At 46.8% G+C, this 16578-nt stretch overlaps 1 pseudogene; it reads right to left on the bottom strand.

Moving 5' to 3' along the window:
* Positions 1 to 15300, bottom strand: part of LOC136157132 (histone-lysine N-methyltransferase SETMAR-like) — a 41071-nt pseudogene extending 25771 nt beyond the window's left edge.
* Between the last annotated feature and the right edge of the window lie 1278 nt (positions 15301 to 16578).

The following is a 16578-nucleotide window of genomic DNA, read 5'->3' as shown; positions in this document are numbered from 1 at the left end:
TGGACACAACGGAAGCGACAGGGTCACAAACATTCAGACACCCCTGAAGTGACTTAGCACGACAAGGCAGGGTGAGGTGGGGGGCACCTGGGGCAGGGGGAGGGTGACTTTGAGGGGCTGTGACGTGATCTCGCTATGTCGTCAAAGTGTCCCTCTGGCTGCTGTGGGTGGGCTGTAGACACAGGCACCCAGGCCCAAAGCTACTGCAGTAACCCAGGGGAGGCAGTGTGGGCCGGAGCAGGGGGAGCGCGGGGCTGTGAGAACTGGCCAGACGCCCCCTCCTGCTCCACATGGGCATGACAGCCCCTCTCCCACCCCCAGGAGTGAAGGACAGAGCCTGCCTTGTCTGTGACCCTCCAAAGTGTCCCACGGGCCACGGGGGCTGGGGGGCTGGGAGCCATGCAAAGCTGAGGTCATGAGTCATAAGAGAGCTAAGGTTGTGTCTCCTTTTCCCGAGTTTCATCAGCGCGCTGCTTACAATGGCAACACTGACTGTGTCATTAGCAGAGGTTAATGTGCCCTGTGGTTTCACTCTTCTGTATAAAGCACCATAATGGTGGCCAGCGGGGGAAATTAGCGCCCCTGCAAAGCACAGAGGTCGTAAAAAGCACAGTTTAGTTTCCAGGAAGGTTTGGAAGAAGACCCTGGGTGACTTACATGCAATTTCTCCTTTCACTCATTGGGGAGCTGAGTGACTACCATTAATCTCTATCAGCAAAGATAATTAAGTAGCACTGTTGTGGCGGGGAGGTGCCTGGAGGAACAGGCAGAGAAAACAGGAAGCAGGAAGCATCTCCATTCAGTTGTACCTACCCTCCCTTGGACAGTCTCCCGGCGCACGCGGTCATCACTACGCTCTTTCCCTCGGGTCACCCTGGTCCGAGCCTGCCCTCTCCCCACCACCAGGGAGCATCCTGGTGCTTAGCCTCCTCTGTCTCACGCCCTGAACTTGATGCTGTGAGTCAACTGGAAGAACCCTTCCAGAGGGACCATAGGAACAGACAGATGCCAGAGAGCTGCCGCCATGGGGAAGGAAGGGGCAGCGCCACACGTGGGCTGAAGTGAAGTGCGTGGGGAGAGCGCAGACCCACAGACAGACACAGGGACCCACGCCGCTCCCTGGTCTCACCACTAGAAGGAAAGTGAAGCCTGGGAAAGCAGACTGGCTTGATCAAGGCGACACAGGGCGCTGGTGCCCAAACTGGAGGTTAAACACTGAACCCCTCCCTCAAGATACCGCGTTGATTGTGTATTTGAATGAGGCGGCGTTGTTCTCCTCGGGGGACAATCAGGAGCTGTGTCCTCCATGATGTGTCAAAATTAGCACTTCCCTGGGGACCCTAAAGGCTAACCCCCATATCTGACATCACCATCTCGCCTCACTTTCCATCAAGAGGTATTAGGAGAAAATGCTACTTCCATCCAGGGTCCAGGTTCCCGTGTCTTTCTTCTGACCCACCCCAACCCCTTAGGGTGAGCTGGGTTTTTCTGCTGCTCAGTTTTTATTTTCTTGGGCTCCAAAATCACTGCAGATGGTGACTGCAGCCATGAAATTTAAAGATGCTTGCTCCTTGGAAGAAAAACTATGACAAACTTAGACAGCTTTTTCAAAAACAGAGACATTACTTTGCCAACCAAGGTCCATATAGCCAAAGCTATGGTTTTTCCAGTAGTCATATATGGATGTGAGAGTTGGACCTTAAAGTAGGCTAAGCACCGAAGAACTGATGATTTCAAATTGTGGGGCTGTAGAAGACTCTTGAGAGTCACTTGGACAGCAAGATCAAAGCAGTCAATCCTAAAGGAAATCAACCCTGAGTATTCACTGGAAGGAATGATGCTGAAACTGAAGCTCCAATACTTTGGTTACCTGATGCGAAGAGCTGACTCATTGGAAAAGACCCTGATGCTGGGAAAGATTGAGGGTGGGAGGAGAAGCAGGTAACAGATAATCAGATGGTTGGATGGCATCACTGACCCAATGACATGAATTTGAGCAAATTCTGGGAGACAGTGAAGGACAGTGAAGCCTGGTGTGCTGCAGTCCATGGAGTCACAAAGAGTCAGACACAACTTAGAGACTGAACAATAGCTGTCTCCACCTTCCCAAGATCACAGGTTGACTTGGATTCTATTATCCTTGCTCTCGTTCTCTCTGCTTCCCAGTTCTGCTGGGGAGGGCTGATGTGGAGAGGGGGGAGGTGGGGCTGTGATCTTTCTTACTCCTTAACCTACCAGATTCCTCTATGACTTGTCTCTTCAAAAAACCCAGAATCAAAAGACTCGTTCCTGTTTCCTCCAATTCTCATTTCCTTATGGAGGGTCCCGTGTCATATAACACATATTTTAAATAAATCTAAATGCCTCTGCCCTGTTAAGCTTTGTCTGTTTAATTTTCAGATCCAGCCCAGGACCCTAAGAGGGTCAGTCAAAGAAAACCTTTTCCTCCCCTCTTCTCCCGTATACTAATTACCATCTAAAATACTAGAGAATTAACATAGTCCTTATATTAATTTCCTTCAGTCTGTCTACTCCCCCGAGATCCATGAGGGCAGGGATTTTTGCCTGGTTGTTCACTGATTTCTCACAAGCTCCTCTGAGCTTGGCACACAGTATGTGTTAACTCAAGTCCCAAAGCACACTGTGGCCAAATAAACTGAACTATTGGAATTTGGATCAGAGAAAGGTTTACTGCAGGGTCATTTTTCATGCCTAAAAAGCCCTGACCTCTCTGAAGGGGGTTGAGCAAAGCATTTTTAAAATCCAAGTGAGAAAGGAGAGTGGCAGAGTCTATGATCAACTTGTACATAGTTCTCTGATTGACTGATAGTGAGGCAGCAGTGTGGGGTCACAGGAATTAACAGTATCAGTCCTCAGGCTCCAGGAGGCCTGGGACTATGTACTCTTGGTCAAGTAGTTAACATCATCCATGTTGGGGGAGGGAAGGATTTTTCTATCTTCAAAACAACTCAGGAAGTTTGCATCAAATACTGTTATCTGGGTACTTCAGAGAGGAACTAAAGCAGAGGATATAGGTAGAGGCCGGTCACCAGAAGGCCCCATAGGGTCTTGCTTGGCGTAGAGCAGGCACTTTATGAACAGTTGATACATGAATTAATGATTCTTTCATGGTCGGTCATTTGCATCTCTGTGGATATTTCTGTAGGAGACAGATAAGTGAGCTGGCTGGGCCAAAGAAGGGTGCATTTAAAATTTCAATCAACACAATCAACTTATTCTCAAGAAAATGTATCCAGTTTACACTTCTAACGTCAGAGCATGGCGTCTTTGCTGCCTCACCCTAGATATTAACTCATAAAAATTCTTACCTTAAAAAAAAAAAAAAAAAAAATTCTTACCTTGTTTCAGTATGGGTTTCCCATGCCTACACTGCTGAGATTGAATATTTAGTCTTATATTGATTAGCCATTTATATTTCCTCTTTGAACTTATTATATTTCAGTATTTTAACAGATAAAACATTTTGGGAAGAATATTATAATTGTTCAGGAAAAAAAATTGCCCCAGATTTGAGAACGAGCAAAAGTGATCCCTGGGTCTCCCGTTTTTGGCATCTGGATGTTGCCTAGGGGATCTTCCAGGGATGATCAGATTCTATAGAGGTGTGTGCCTTTAATTGACTCTCCATTGATCAGGCTATTTTACATACTTGTAGGGCCAGAAGTTAAACTAAAGACAGCTGGCAGCACTGTTCCTGTCCACAGCAATGCAAATAGATTTTGCCCCACAGAGAATATAACTCTGTAACTCACATTCTGACTTGAATCTGTTCTAACAACTGACTGACTCTTTCAGTAATTAATGAGTTAAATAAAATCTGGGACGTGCATTCATTTTGTATTCGTATGCCATGTTTGTAACGTCTTGAAAATGATACCTTAGCCAGCTTTCCCTAGTCAGCAGAAGGATCTCAGCTGGGGCTGGGGACCAGGGAGGGGTCTTAGGATTATCTACAGTGGTGATACCAAGAATTAATGCTCAGAGTCTGACCTTTCCACTGCCTTTCCTGATTCCAGCTCAGGGTTTGGGGGTAGGGATGGGGAAGGAAGGATTTTGTTTTGTTTAAATCATTATTTTTGCTCATCACATTTTAAAAAATATTTATTAAAATACCTATCTATTTATTTATTTAGTTGTGTTGGGTCTTAGTTTCAGCATGTGGGATCTAGTTCCCTGACCAGGAATTGAACCTGGGTCCCCTGCATTGGGATCACAGAGCCCCACTCACTGGACCGCCAGAGAAGAGCCACTCATTGCATTTCAGTCAAACTTGCAGCATTCCCTTTGTGGCAAGGTTCTAATCTTACAGTCAATTTTTCCTTTATCTTCAGAGAAGGCTGTTATGTGATGTTTAAGTTATGACAAGATGAGGGAGTGTGCGTCCTAAGGCGTTAAGTCATGTCCGACTTTTTGCCACCCCATGGACTGTAGCCCAACAGGCTTCTCTTGTCCATGGGATTCTCCAGGCAAGAACACTGGAGTGGGTTGCTATTTCCACCTCCCGGGAATCTTCCTGACCCAGGGGTCGAACCCATATCTCTTACATCTTCTGCATTGGCAGGTGGGTTCTTTATCACTAGCGCCACTTGGGAAGCCCAAAGTTACTACAAAATAACGCGCTCCAAAGCCAGGCTTCCTGCAAAGAAAAGGTGATTTTCTCAATTCCTTCATCTCCCTCCCTCAGGAGTCTGGAGGATCTAAGAGAAGACCTTGGAGATGAGGAAGAGAAGGCAGGACAGCCCCAGCGGAGAAAGACGTGTTTCTAGTTCAAGTGCTTTGAGTTGAAGGAGTGGAGGCTATATGTGTATAAACTGCAGGGAAAGCCAAAGATAGCAGAACCTCAACCTCGCTTCCCTCAGACTGTGGAAGTAGCCGGCCCCATGCTTACCCTCGACCTCCACAGGGGTGGGCATGGCCAAATCTTCTCAGAGTTCAAGGTGGCCAAGTGCCAGGCAGGAGAAGGGAGCACTAGAGTTAAAATCTCCCAAGAGAACCTGGGCTCCCCCGTGGCCTGTGGTGACACATTCAGGAAACAAAACTACAGGCTGTCCAGTTACAGCTGAATTTCAGATAAACAATGAATGATTTTTAGTGTAACTATGAAATATACAATTTTTTCTAAAAGATAAGAACATTTAATAAACATAAGCACACTACCATGACCTTGTCAAAAAACTATTAATAACAATGATTTTATAATAGCAAATATCCAGGGCTCTCGATTTCCAAGCATTTCATAAGTCTAAATATTTATTGACTTAAAAAAAAACACAAATTCCAAATAAATTCTACACATTATGATTGGTTGATACATCTTGTTAGTCTTTTTTAGTGTATAGGTTTCTTCTCCATCTCTTCCTTTTCTTGTGATTTAGAAATGAAACTCAGTTGTTTGTCTAGAAGCATTTCCCACTGCTGAATTTTGCTAAACAAATCTTTATGGTGAAATTTAACATTCATAGGATTCTGAAATTTGGCTGTAGGCTGCACTATAAAATTTTTGAGATATGAAATATTTGGGACATACTTATACTAAAAAAAAGTGTTATTCATTGTTTATCTGGAACTTGAATTTAACCAGCATCCTGCATTTTATCCAGCAACTCCACACGTGGCAGGGATGGAGCCCAGAGTTCCCTGTAGCCTGTCCAGGTGGTGATGGGGAGTGTGCCAGAGGGTGAAGGAGACAGGTGATGAGCTCCTCCTCGTGGGCAAGTTACTGGATTGGCACGTGGCTTGAGAACATAGGGAGACCTCAGGGGAAGGGGACATAACAAGGACAGCAGGGGGGCCTGGCTAGTCAGAAAGGAGCCCAGGTGTTGACCAGCACCAAGGTGTTGAGAGACATGGATGCAGACCCAAGCTCAGAGGCCAATGGAAATGGAAGCCTTGGGCACTGGCCTCGTGGCATGGGAGAGGCATCAGTACAAGGATGAAGGCAACATCATGGAGGATCCAGAAGTCAACAGGGAATCCCTCTGTCCGTCCTCATCATCGCAAGGTCACACAGGACACTCATTCATCCACACTTTCAGCTACACCTTAGGGAGGAAGAAGGCAGGGAGGGAGGAAAGTCTAGGCATCTTACCCAAAAGAGACTGGCATCCACCTAAAGAAACCACTTAACGTACTCATTTGTATCAAGCCTTTTAGAGTGGACAAAACTCGGGGACCCAATTGGATAGAAAAGACCAGACATAGAGAAACAAAGTGGAATGTACTAATATTTTGTCCACACTTCCAAATATGTGGTAATTTTATGATACACTCATTTTTACCTAACAACTGCCCCATGTTACAGCTATTTTCTGGTCATTACATTGTTGTAATTCAATGGTTTTTTGCTACCACCTCCACTGCAGTTTTAATTTTCATGTCATCTATCAAGATCTATCAGTTATTCCCTACCCATTTTGTCTTGCTTAAGAAAATTTTCCTTTCTCAATATTATTAACAAATGTTGCTATATTTTCTTCTAATGCTTTTATACTTACTTGTACATTTGGCTTCTAATTTATTGTATATAATACATATGATACATTTCATGATTTATCAATATTTTATAGCTGATAATTCAAGAACCCTATAATACACTTCATCATATGCTTTCTTAAAATCCTGTATGTATTTATAGATTAATTTAGTGAGAATCGAAAAATAGTATAAAAATGGTAGGGTTCTTCACTTACTCAAATCTCTACTGATGACATTTATTGATAATTTGTAATTTTTTCACATAGGTCTTGAATGCTTCTTGTTACATTTATTACTAGATATTTTTTAGTTTTATGGCTATGGAATCTTATTTAGAATTACATTTTCTAATTTGTTGTTCCTAATATTAAAAACATCTTTTGGTTTTTTATGCTGCTCTGATACCAGATCACTTTATGGACCTCTGTTGTTGTTTAGTCACTAAGTTGCACCAGGCTCCTCTATCCATGGGATTTTCCAGGGAAAAATACTGGAGTGGGTTGTCAATTCCTTCTCCGTGGGATGCTCCCGACCCAGGGAGGAAACCCACATCTCCTGCTTGGCAAGCAGTTTCTTTGTCAGTGAGCCATCAAGGAAGCCCACGACAGAAATCTACCTACTTCTAATAATTTGTCACTTGATTTTCTTTGATTTTTCTGGGTGACCATATCATCCCCAAATATCTCATTTTTCCCTCTCTTATTGCATTGACCTCTAGTGTAATGTTTAACAGTGGTACCAGTTTTGCTACCTTTGTCTTGTTTCCAGGATGGGAACGCTACAGGTGTCCAGTAAATATCAAGATATTATGTCAGTTGTGTCAGTGGTTCATCAACCCATAATGTCAGCAGCTACCTGGTACCCCACCCTCTTTCCTGAGTCCACACTCTCTGCTCCTACCTGCCTGCTATGCGTGGCTGCTTTGGCAATATGCTATCAATCACCTTGACAGGTGACCCCAAGAATCCCTCTCCCCCACCCTCTTCATCCTCAAGTTTGGAGCTCTCCTGGAGCCCTCCTGCAGCACCCCTGAGCTCCCCCTACCATTTAAAGAATCTCACCTGCTTGGGGTTTGGTTACTGAACTCCACTATCAATCTGACTTCATTTCCCTTCTGGCTTTCATGCATTCCTCATAATTTCAGGTCCATGAAAGGTAATACATGCAATTTTATAGATGTGTAATGGATGCGTTTTATGTCTTTTCTGTAATTTCTAGAGATCTAGTGCAAAGGGGGTCCTGGTTTACAGATATATTCATTCTGGTACTTTTATCCAGTCCCCTCTTTCCCCTCTTCTCCTGAGACAGGCTGGGAGCTGGGACCCTTTGATGCTGTGCTTGCAGGACAAACATCTCCTTGAGCAACAAAATACAAAGAAACTATGGGAGACTAAAAATAACTGTGTGCATATTGTAGCTGGACTGCAAGGAGATCAAACCAATCAATCCTAAAGGAAATCAGTCCTGAATATTCTTTTGGAAGGACTGATGCCGAAGCTGAAGCTTCAATATTTTGGCCACCTGATGCAACGAGCTGACTCACTAGAAAAGACCCTGATGCTGGGAAAGATTGAAGGCAGGAAGAGAAGGGGACTACAGAGGACAAGATGGTTGGATGGCAACACTGACTCAATGGACATGAGTTGAGCAAGTTCCAGGAGTTGGTAAAGGACAGGGATGCCTGGTGTGCTGCAGTCCATGAGGTTGCAAAGAGTGGGACACAACTGAGCAACTGAACAAGAACAATGTTGCAGTTGAGGCAAATTAAGAACAACAAAATAGGAATTAAAAGACCCCAAAAACCCTAGTTGCCACTTCCGAAGAGCCTGGAGAAAAAGCAAGGTATTGTGCATGACCCTTGAACACAACACCACTAAGGGGGTGGGCAAATCACCTAAGCCACCCGTCTGGCCCAACCCCTGGATAAACCTCTCCCTTCATTCTATCTAAGGAACCAACTTGCCGCCCTGGCTCAGGGAGCGAGCAAGGGTAACTGTTAACCTGTTCTTGCTTCTTTCTGCTGCAGCAGGGGCCCCAGTAAATCTTTGCTGAATTTTTTGTCTGGCCTCTTATCAATTTCCATTGATTAAGAAAGAACCCTTGGTAACACTCTCACAAAAGTCATTTTCACCCTTCATCAAAGACTTGCACCACTTCTCAGCATGTTATCAAGAACTTCTGGTACTGGATACATTTTCTGACTCTACTGGAGTCTCTGGAATGAAAAAGGCTGCCCAAACCCCCCTGATCTATTATAAAAGCTATTTAGAGAAGGGCTGGATATTTGCGTCACTGCTCTAAGTTCCATCCTCAAAGTTACCTTCTCAATCAACACCGGTCCAAAGAGAATGTAAAAAGAGATAAGATTTCATGCTGGTGGCTGAGGTTATAAAAGTCTGTTTTAGAAGCTCAGAGAAGTTGAGACTTGAGCTCAACTAGGACCTCACAGAGAAGTTTTAAATATCCTTGGAATATTGCTCAGCCATTAAAAAGAATGAAATAATGCCATTTGCAGCAACACAATTGGGCCTGAAGATTATCATATTGAGTAAAGTAAGTAAGGCAAGCAGAAATAGCCAATGACATTCCTTATATGGTAAATCTAAAAAGAAAGGATACAAATGAACTTATTTACAAAACAGAAATAGACTCACAGATTTAGAGAATGAACTTAAGGTTGCAGGGGGTGGGGGAAGGTAAAGATGGGGGGAAGGGATAGTTAGGGTGTTTGTGATGGACAGGTACACACTGCTATATTTAAAATGGACAACCAACAAGGACCTACGGTACAGCATAGGAAGCTCTGCTCAGTGGTATGTGGCAGCCTGGCTGGGAGGGAAGTTTAGGGGAGGGTGTGTACAGGTATACGTTTGGCTGAGTCCCTTTGCTGTACAAACTATCACAACATTGTTAATCTAATTGGCTATACTCCAATATAAAATTAATAGCTTTTAAAAAAATAACTGGGATAAAAAACTGTCCAAGAAAAATGTCCTTGTAGGTCTTTTGGCAATCAACTGTGCTACCCAAGGGACAATATTACTTCTGGTTGTTTAGAATCACTTTTGGTCTTTAAAATTCATAATTAGATATTGCCTGACTTTTTTGATGCACATCTGCTGTTTTCTAGGCCCATCTGCTGGCTTGGTCTGAGTTGTCCACTCGGGGATCAGTTAGCAGGAATGATTCCATGCCATTGACTTCTCTCTCTAAGGAGCTCTGGAAGAGTCAGGCTCAGAAAGAGAAACTAAGAAAAAACAAGGGAGCTAACACATTATTTTCACTCACATGTACCAAAAAGTGTCGGTCTCCTGCACAGACAAGAGGATTTGTAAGACTGAAGAGTCCTCCCTAATTTGCTTTGATTGGAATCATCCCATGGCTGGTTTTAAATTTTCAAACTTGACAGTGGAAACAGTTCAGAAGCCATGTGGCTATGGAGACTGCTGGGTTCAGGGAGAGGGTTGTTAGCTTTTTGAAGACCAAGTCATGACTAGAAAAAGACTTTCAAATCCCTGGCACAGTGAGCCTGAAATTTATCTCCAACACAGTAAGGAAAAGAGGATAAATTCCAACAGATATGACCAAGGTTTTGCTGCCACCTACATTCCATCCCTAGATCAGGCCTGACCTCCAAACGTCACATGGCAGCCAGCACCCTCTTCAATCCACATTGCTGCTCAAAGTGAAGATAGTGGCCAGGAGCAGACAAGAAACTTGGGAGATATCCCATAGCAAGGCACCTGGACACCTGGTGCACCTGGTAACTCAGCCGCACCTGGACACTCAGCCTCACCTGGACAAGTGACCCAGAGTGGACTCAACTTCAAGAGCAGGCTTCCCACGTGCCTGATGTAAGAGGAGAATGTAGGCCTGCAGGATATTAGGGTGTCTGGTTTTGATTCATTCGTCTTCAGCTGGGATCCCCTAGCAACTGACCCTGAAATGAAAATTCGAATGTAAGTAGTTTATTTGCAAGGTGGTCCCACTACAGGAAGGGGGATAGCAGGCCAAGAAGGGAAGCGCCCAGTGAAAAAGGTGAGATGAATCAGGACATCCCGTGGGCAACTAATGGTGAATCACATCGAGCAGTCAGGGAGACACAGTGCAACAGGGCACAGAGCTGTCCAGTCTTTGGGACAAGGGAGAGGACGTGAGGTGTGTATCCATCACACGCCATCACCCAGGGGACACGAACTTCCACCTGCCCACCTTAACCAAGCACACCAGAGAGCGCCCTCTGGTGGAGGGCTGCAAGTACTTGCGGGAGGCAGCCCCCAGCACACCCAGAACAGTGACCAGGAGGGCAGACGGACAGGGCGCTGAGCCCTCCTGCAACACCGCGAGATGCGCAAGCCTAGACAGCTGAGTTTTCCAAGTCCTCTGAGTAACACATCTACCTTTGTCTCCCTTGTGGGCGGATGCAGCCTAGCACCATTTTTTGGACACCGTAGTGGCCTGGCTCAGGCCATTCATGTGCTCTTCCGCAGCCTCCCAGGTCATGTCTGTGGTCACTGGGGTTTCTGCAAATGAACTGGAGTCTGTAAGGGAGGAAAACATTTTCCTCGACTCTCACAGGGTCCCTGGCTGGGTCCAAAAGTTAAACTGACAAAGACAAGTTAACAGGAGAAAAGCAGGCACATTTAAACACATTTTTTGAATGTTCACATATACATGGGAAACTTCACAAAAGAATGAAGACCTGAAGAAGTGACCAGAGCTGGAGAGCAGGCAGTTTTCACACCTTAGAGAAGAAGAATCAACACATTAGTGAAGAATCGACCAGACCAAGAGGTTTGGGCTGGGGCAGCATGTGGTGAAGAAGTAAGTGGGAAGATGAGAGTGAGCTCAAGGAGGTTTGTTTGCACTGATTTCTTGACTCCCAACTTCCCTTTTCTGGTGCTAAAAATGTCTGCCTTCCTCCTGGCAGAATGTGGGCATCTCTTACACGGGAGTTTTCTGACCTATTCCAGGGAAGAAGGGAAGGTGCGTGGGGTGAAAGGGTCAGAGCAGACTGCCTGATTCTACTGTTTCTCTAATTCCTCCAGCTTGGGAGGGCCCATATGCCAGGGTGCAGTCTTTTGGGGGAGCGTGTCCTGAACCCCATCACATCAAATAGTAAAGTCAGCCTCCCAGAAGAAAACTGTGCCCTACAGACCCAGGGGGAGAGGCCATTTCAGACTCTAAACCACAGCTTTCATCATTACATCACTTACAGAGGGTTCTGTCCCTCAGGAAAGTACCAGGGTTTCTTATCCAGCTAGGGCATCTGGCCTCAACGTGGCTCTGGCCATACTGTCGACTCCCGATGGGCTGAACGTTACAGAGCCCAGTTTCCTATGTGCCACTCTTGATTCTGAAACTTGTCATGGCTTCCCATTCCCTGAAGAGTAAGGTCCAGCGCCTGAACCACCACAGTCCACACCCAACCTCGCTTCCCAGACAAGGAGCCGGTCAAGAAACCTGCTGAAACATGGACAGACTGGGTCCCCTTCAACACCCACTCCTTGGAATACCCTCCCTCCATCTCTCTGCCCAACAAAAATCTCTCATTTAAGGGACAAGTCAAAACTTACCTCCTCCAGGAAGCCTTCCCAGATCACCCCAGCCCACAGGGAGCCCTGGGGATAGGTCTCACCTGTACCACCATGTGAATCTGGAACACGTTCTTGTGCTGCAGTTTATTACTATTTTATGTAAGCTTTCATGGCCCATTGGGATGATGAAGTCCTAGAGGGGGTGAGCAGTGTCTCACACTTCCTCCTGCTTCTCTGAGCTCCTAGCAAGAGCCAGTGGGCACATGCATTTCTGTTGATGCTGCTGGTGGAAGAAGAGACTCCATCAGCCTTCTATCTGACCTGGGCACCTAGGACGGAGCAGGAAGTTGACCACTGCTTGCTTGAGGAATGAATTAGTTTGTCAGTCAACCTCTGTCCTTGACGTTGATGAGATCTGAAATGAAAGCATTACTTGGTCCTCATCTAATCAGTTCAGACTCTTATTCACATTTTGTGTTTTTATTTGGACCTCTCCACCCACTCTAAATGTCACTATGCCCACAAAGGTACCTTGCAAAAGAGAATTCTGTGACTTGGTTTTTGTTTTTCCCTCAATAGAACATAACCTTTGAAGGGAGAAAGCAAATTTAGGTGGCTTTTTAAATTTTCTCCTTTGGAACTAAAAGCATGGAAATTTGGTACATGTGGGACCTGGCATTCATAGTTGCCATGGCACCCTGTCCTCTGAGGGGTTGGAGGGCCTTCTCACAATGCAGCTCTCCAGACTCACGGGGCTGGGCAGATGGAGCACAGAGCTGGACCCTGTGCTGCTCATCTCTGTCTGGCTGAACCTAGCCATGGGCTCAGCAAACATGAGCAAGTTGGTCCCAGATGACAGCTTGTGGCCCATCTTACATCACAAACCAAGGAAAGCGACTCTGGGAAAGCAGTTCTGTGCATGACAACATGGTGGAAAATGACAGAAGTGGACTCCAGCATCAGTAACACAGGAGGCTCGGCATCAGGCTCCAGGGAGTCCTGAGCAACGGTGGCCGGGCTGGGAAGGGCTGGGTTGGAGCCCTGGAGACCCAGGCAGGATTCCTCCTCACTCTTACCCCCTGCTTCTTTTTCTGTGTGTGTGTGGCTCATCTTCTCTGTGAGCCATCGGGCCTCCCCCTCCTCCCCCTACCCTCAGAGACAGACACTCGCACTCTCTGGGCTCAGCGTCCCTGCCCTGAACTCACACACCCCAATCAGGTCCACCGGCCTTGAGAAGTGGGGTCATGGTGGGCAGACGTGGCTGCTACAAGTCACCTCTGGGGTGTTGAAGGGGGGTCTAAAGAATTCACTGTGCCCTGGAAACACACTCCCAACACGCATCAACAAAACATGCCCTGCGGAGGAATGATACCTGAGGGGCAACTTCATGGCCAGGAATGCCAGAATGCGGGAAAACACGGTCCCTGTCCATGAAAGCTGGCAGAAGAGCCTCACGACCCAGGCCCGGTTATAAAAGACCCCATATATAAGAGCCCATCTAAGTTGTTTTCTCCTCACGGGGACACTGGAGGAGGTGGGATCTCCTCTGAGAGCAGAGTGTTGTTTTTGTGACAAATGTATTTTCCACCAGCCTTTGAGCACTGCTCCAAGGGAGAAAGAGCCCGTGGGAGAAGCAGGTAGGCGGGTGAGTCGCCTCCAGGTGAACCTTCCTCACCCAGCGGCTGCAGGAGAGGTTTGTGCTGTCTCTGACACATCCCAGGCCAGGGGAGCAGCTGGGAGCCTTGCAAGTGAGCCCAGTCCCAGACAGAGGTTCTCTCAGTATAAATCTCCGGTTATCTGTTGTTGCTCAGCAAAACAGTGACTTAAAAAACCAGTCTGGGGCGTTCTCTGGTCGTCCGGTGGTTAGAAGCGGTTGAAGGGGTTGCGGGTTTGATCCATGGTTGCAGAACTATGATCCCACATGCTTTGGGGCCAAAAAATCAAAACATAAACAGAAGCCATGTTGTAACAAATTCAATAAAGAATTTTTAAATGGTCAACATTATACACACACACACACATATATATATATGTGAAAGCGAAAGTCATTCAGTCATGTCCGACTCTTTGTGACCCCATGGACTGTATAGTCCATGGAATTCTCCAGGCCAGAATACTGGAGTGGGTAGCCTATCCCTTCTCCAACGAATCTTCCTGACCCAGGGATCAAACCGGGGTCTCCTGCATCACAGGTGGATTCTTTAGCAGCCGAGCTACCAGGAAAGCCCATATATATATAAACCACCAGCCAACTGTGTTGCTCGCAAACCTGCAGTCTGGACGGGGTGCAACAGGACAGCTTGTCTTTGCTCCATGCAGGGGTGGGGGTGGGGATGGGGCCCCCCCCCGTTATACAACTCACTCCCACAGTTCCCAGGCAGGGCTCCTGCCAGCTGGGAGCTCAGCCAGGCGCAGTCAGCGACCTTGGCTCCTCTCCCCCAGCCGCCCCCAGGCCCCTGGGCTTCCTCACAGCACGGCAGCTCAGTTCCCATAGCAGCACCCCAAGAGGTGGGGAGAAGCGTGCCCCCATCCCAGCCTCACCCCAGGGACTCTGGTCGACCAGAAGTCTTGGACAGACAGGCAGACAGAGGGCAGCAGAGATGTTGAGTCACTTCCAAGCCAGGAGGGAAAAGTCCTGCATCCCTTCAGGGTCCTCATGGGACACTGGTCCTGCGGAAAACAGGCAGGATTGGGGGGGGGGGGGCGGGTGGCAGGGGACAGCTGTCATTTAAAACATCTACCACCCTGAGACCACCAAGATAAGAAGCCACCAACACAGCTCAGCTCCCAGCTAGCAGCCGGGTGAGAAAGCATCTTGGACTTGTCTCAGAGAAGCCCCCAGATGGACCCAGAGGGGGGCTGAAGGGACACGGCTGAGGCGCCGGCAGCCTCTGGTACCCGAGAAGAGGTTTTAGGAGCTGACATTGTCCAGCCATGAGAAGAGAAGACATAGAGGTGAGATCTAGAGTCAGGGCCTTCAACTCAAGTTCTTACTGAGCATCCTGACCTGGACAAGTCACTTCATTTCTCCAAGCATCAGTGTTGGCATCTGAAAAGTGTGGGTTAGAAATAATCCTTTCAGGGGGAAGCCTGAGGAATGGAGGGTGTTTGCCTGGTCTCAAAGCATCTCCCCACGAGACACATGTGAATTGCAAGAGGGAAATAGCCACTTTATAGTGAAGAAGCCTAGCAGACAGCACCGTACCCGAGTGATCAAAGTCAACAACTTCTCGTAAAGAGACAGATCGATGTCGCTGCTTCCCGGCATTGCACCCAGAGAAAACACACCCACATGTCTGCAAGTTCCTGCCAAGAAAGCACAACTCGACTCTCATCTCGGGGGAAACATCAGAGATACTCAGAATGAGAAACATCCTACAACATAATTGGCCTTCACTCTTCCAAAACATTGAGGTGATGAAAGACAAGACTTCTGAAGTCTGTTCCCTACTGCAAGAGGTTTAAGGTACTGACAACAGATTACAGTGTCTGAGCCAGGATTTTTTTTTTTTTTCCTACTACAAAGGACAGAAATGCAATGATGCCTATATACATTCTAGTGTTTTATAAATGTATAATTTCCCAACTTTTATAATGGGGTAGTGATTCTATAAGAGGTTTTCTGTTTGGGGGAAAATGAAAGTGAAAGTCACTCAGTTGTGTCAGACTCTTTGCAACCCCATGGACTGTTATATACAGTCCATGGAATTCTCTAGGCCAGAATACTGCATTGGGTAGCCTTTCCCTTCTCCAGGGGCTATTCCCAACACAGGAATCGAACCCAGGTCTCCCGCTGTTTTAGAGAAATATGCCCTAAACTTTAGGGTCTAACATTTAGAGTCTAAAGAAAAAAGGGACAGAGGGATATCCTGTCTGTAACTTATGCTCAAATATTTGGGAAAAATATTCTTACACCTTTTCTGTAAATCTGAGGTTGCCTCAAAAGTTTTGAGTTAAAAGAAAAAACAGGAACCACCTCACGGCATTGCTGTGGTTTTGTTTCTGGTTTTGTTTTTGTTTTTTTATTTACTTATTTTTGGCTGCTCTGGGTCTTCGTGGCTGTGCAGGCTTCCTCTAGTTGCCATGAGCATGGGCTACTCTTTAGTTGTGGTGTGTGGGCTTCTCATTCCAGTGGATTCTCTTGTTGCAGGGCACGAACTCGAAGCACACGGGCTTTAGGAGTTGCAGCACAACGGCGCAGGAGTCGTGGTCCACAGGCTGAGTTGCTCCGTGGCACGTGGAATCCTCCCAGACCAGAGATCGAACTGGTGTCCCCTACATTGGCAGGCAGACTCTTAACCACTGGACCACCAGGGAAGTCCCCTGCTGTTTTTTTTTTTTAAGGTGAAGCCATTGCAACCCTTCCATCTCCAGCACTCCCCTCCCCACCGAGACAGCTGCATCTTCTCCTCCTGTCACTCCCACCCGAGGGCTCCCAGGACCTTCTCAGGCCCCTCTTCCTGGCTGCTCTGCCTCCGGGTCCCTCCCACGCTCCATCTCCACCGGCCAAAAAGATTCTTCTAAAAGGCAAATCTGACCCCAAAGG

This window comes from Muntiacus reevesi, chromosome 2 (assembly GCF_963930625.1).
Source record: "Muntiacus reevesi chromosome 2, mMunRee1.1, whole genome shotgun sequence".
Classification (NCBI taxonomy): Eukaryota; Metazoa; Chordata; class Mammalia; order Artiodactyla; family Cervidae; genus Muntiacus; species Muntiacus reevesi.
The sequence above is the reverse complement of the archived record's forward strand: the minus strand, read 5'-3'. Positions and strand labels throughout refer to the sequence as shown.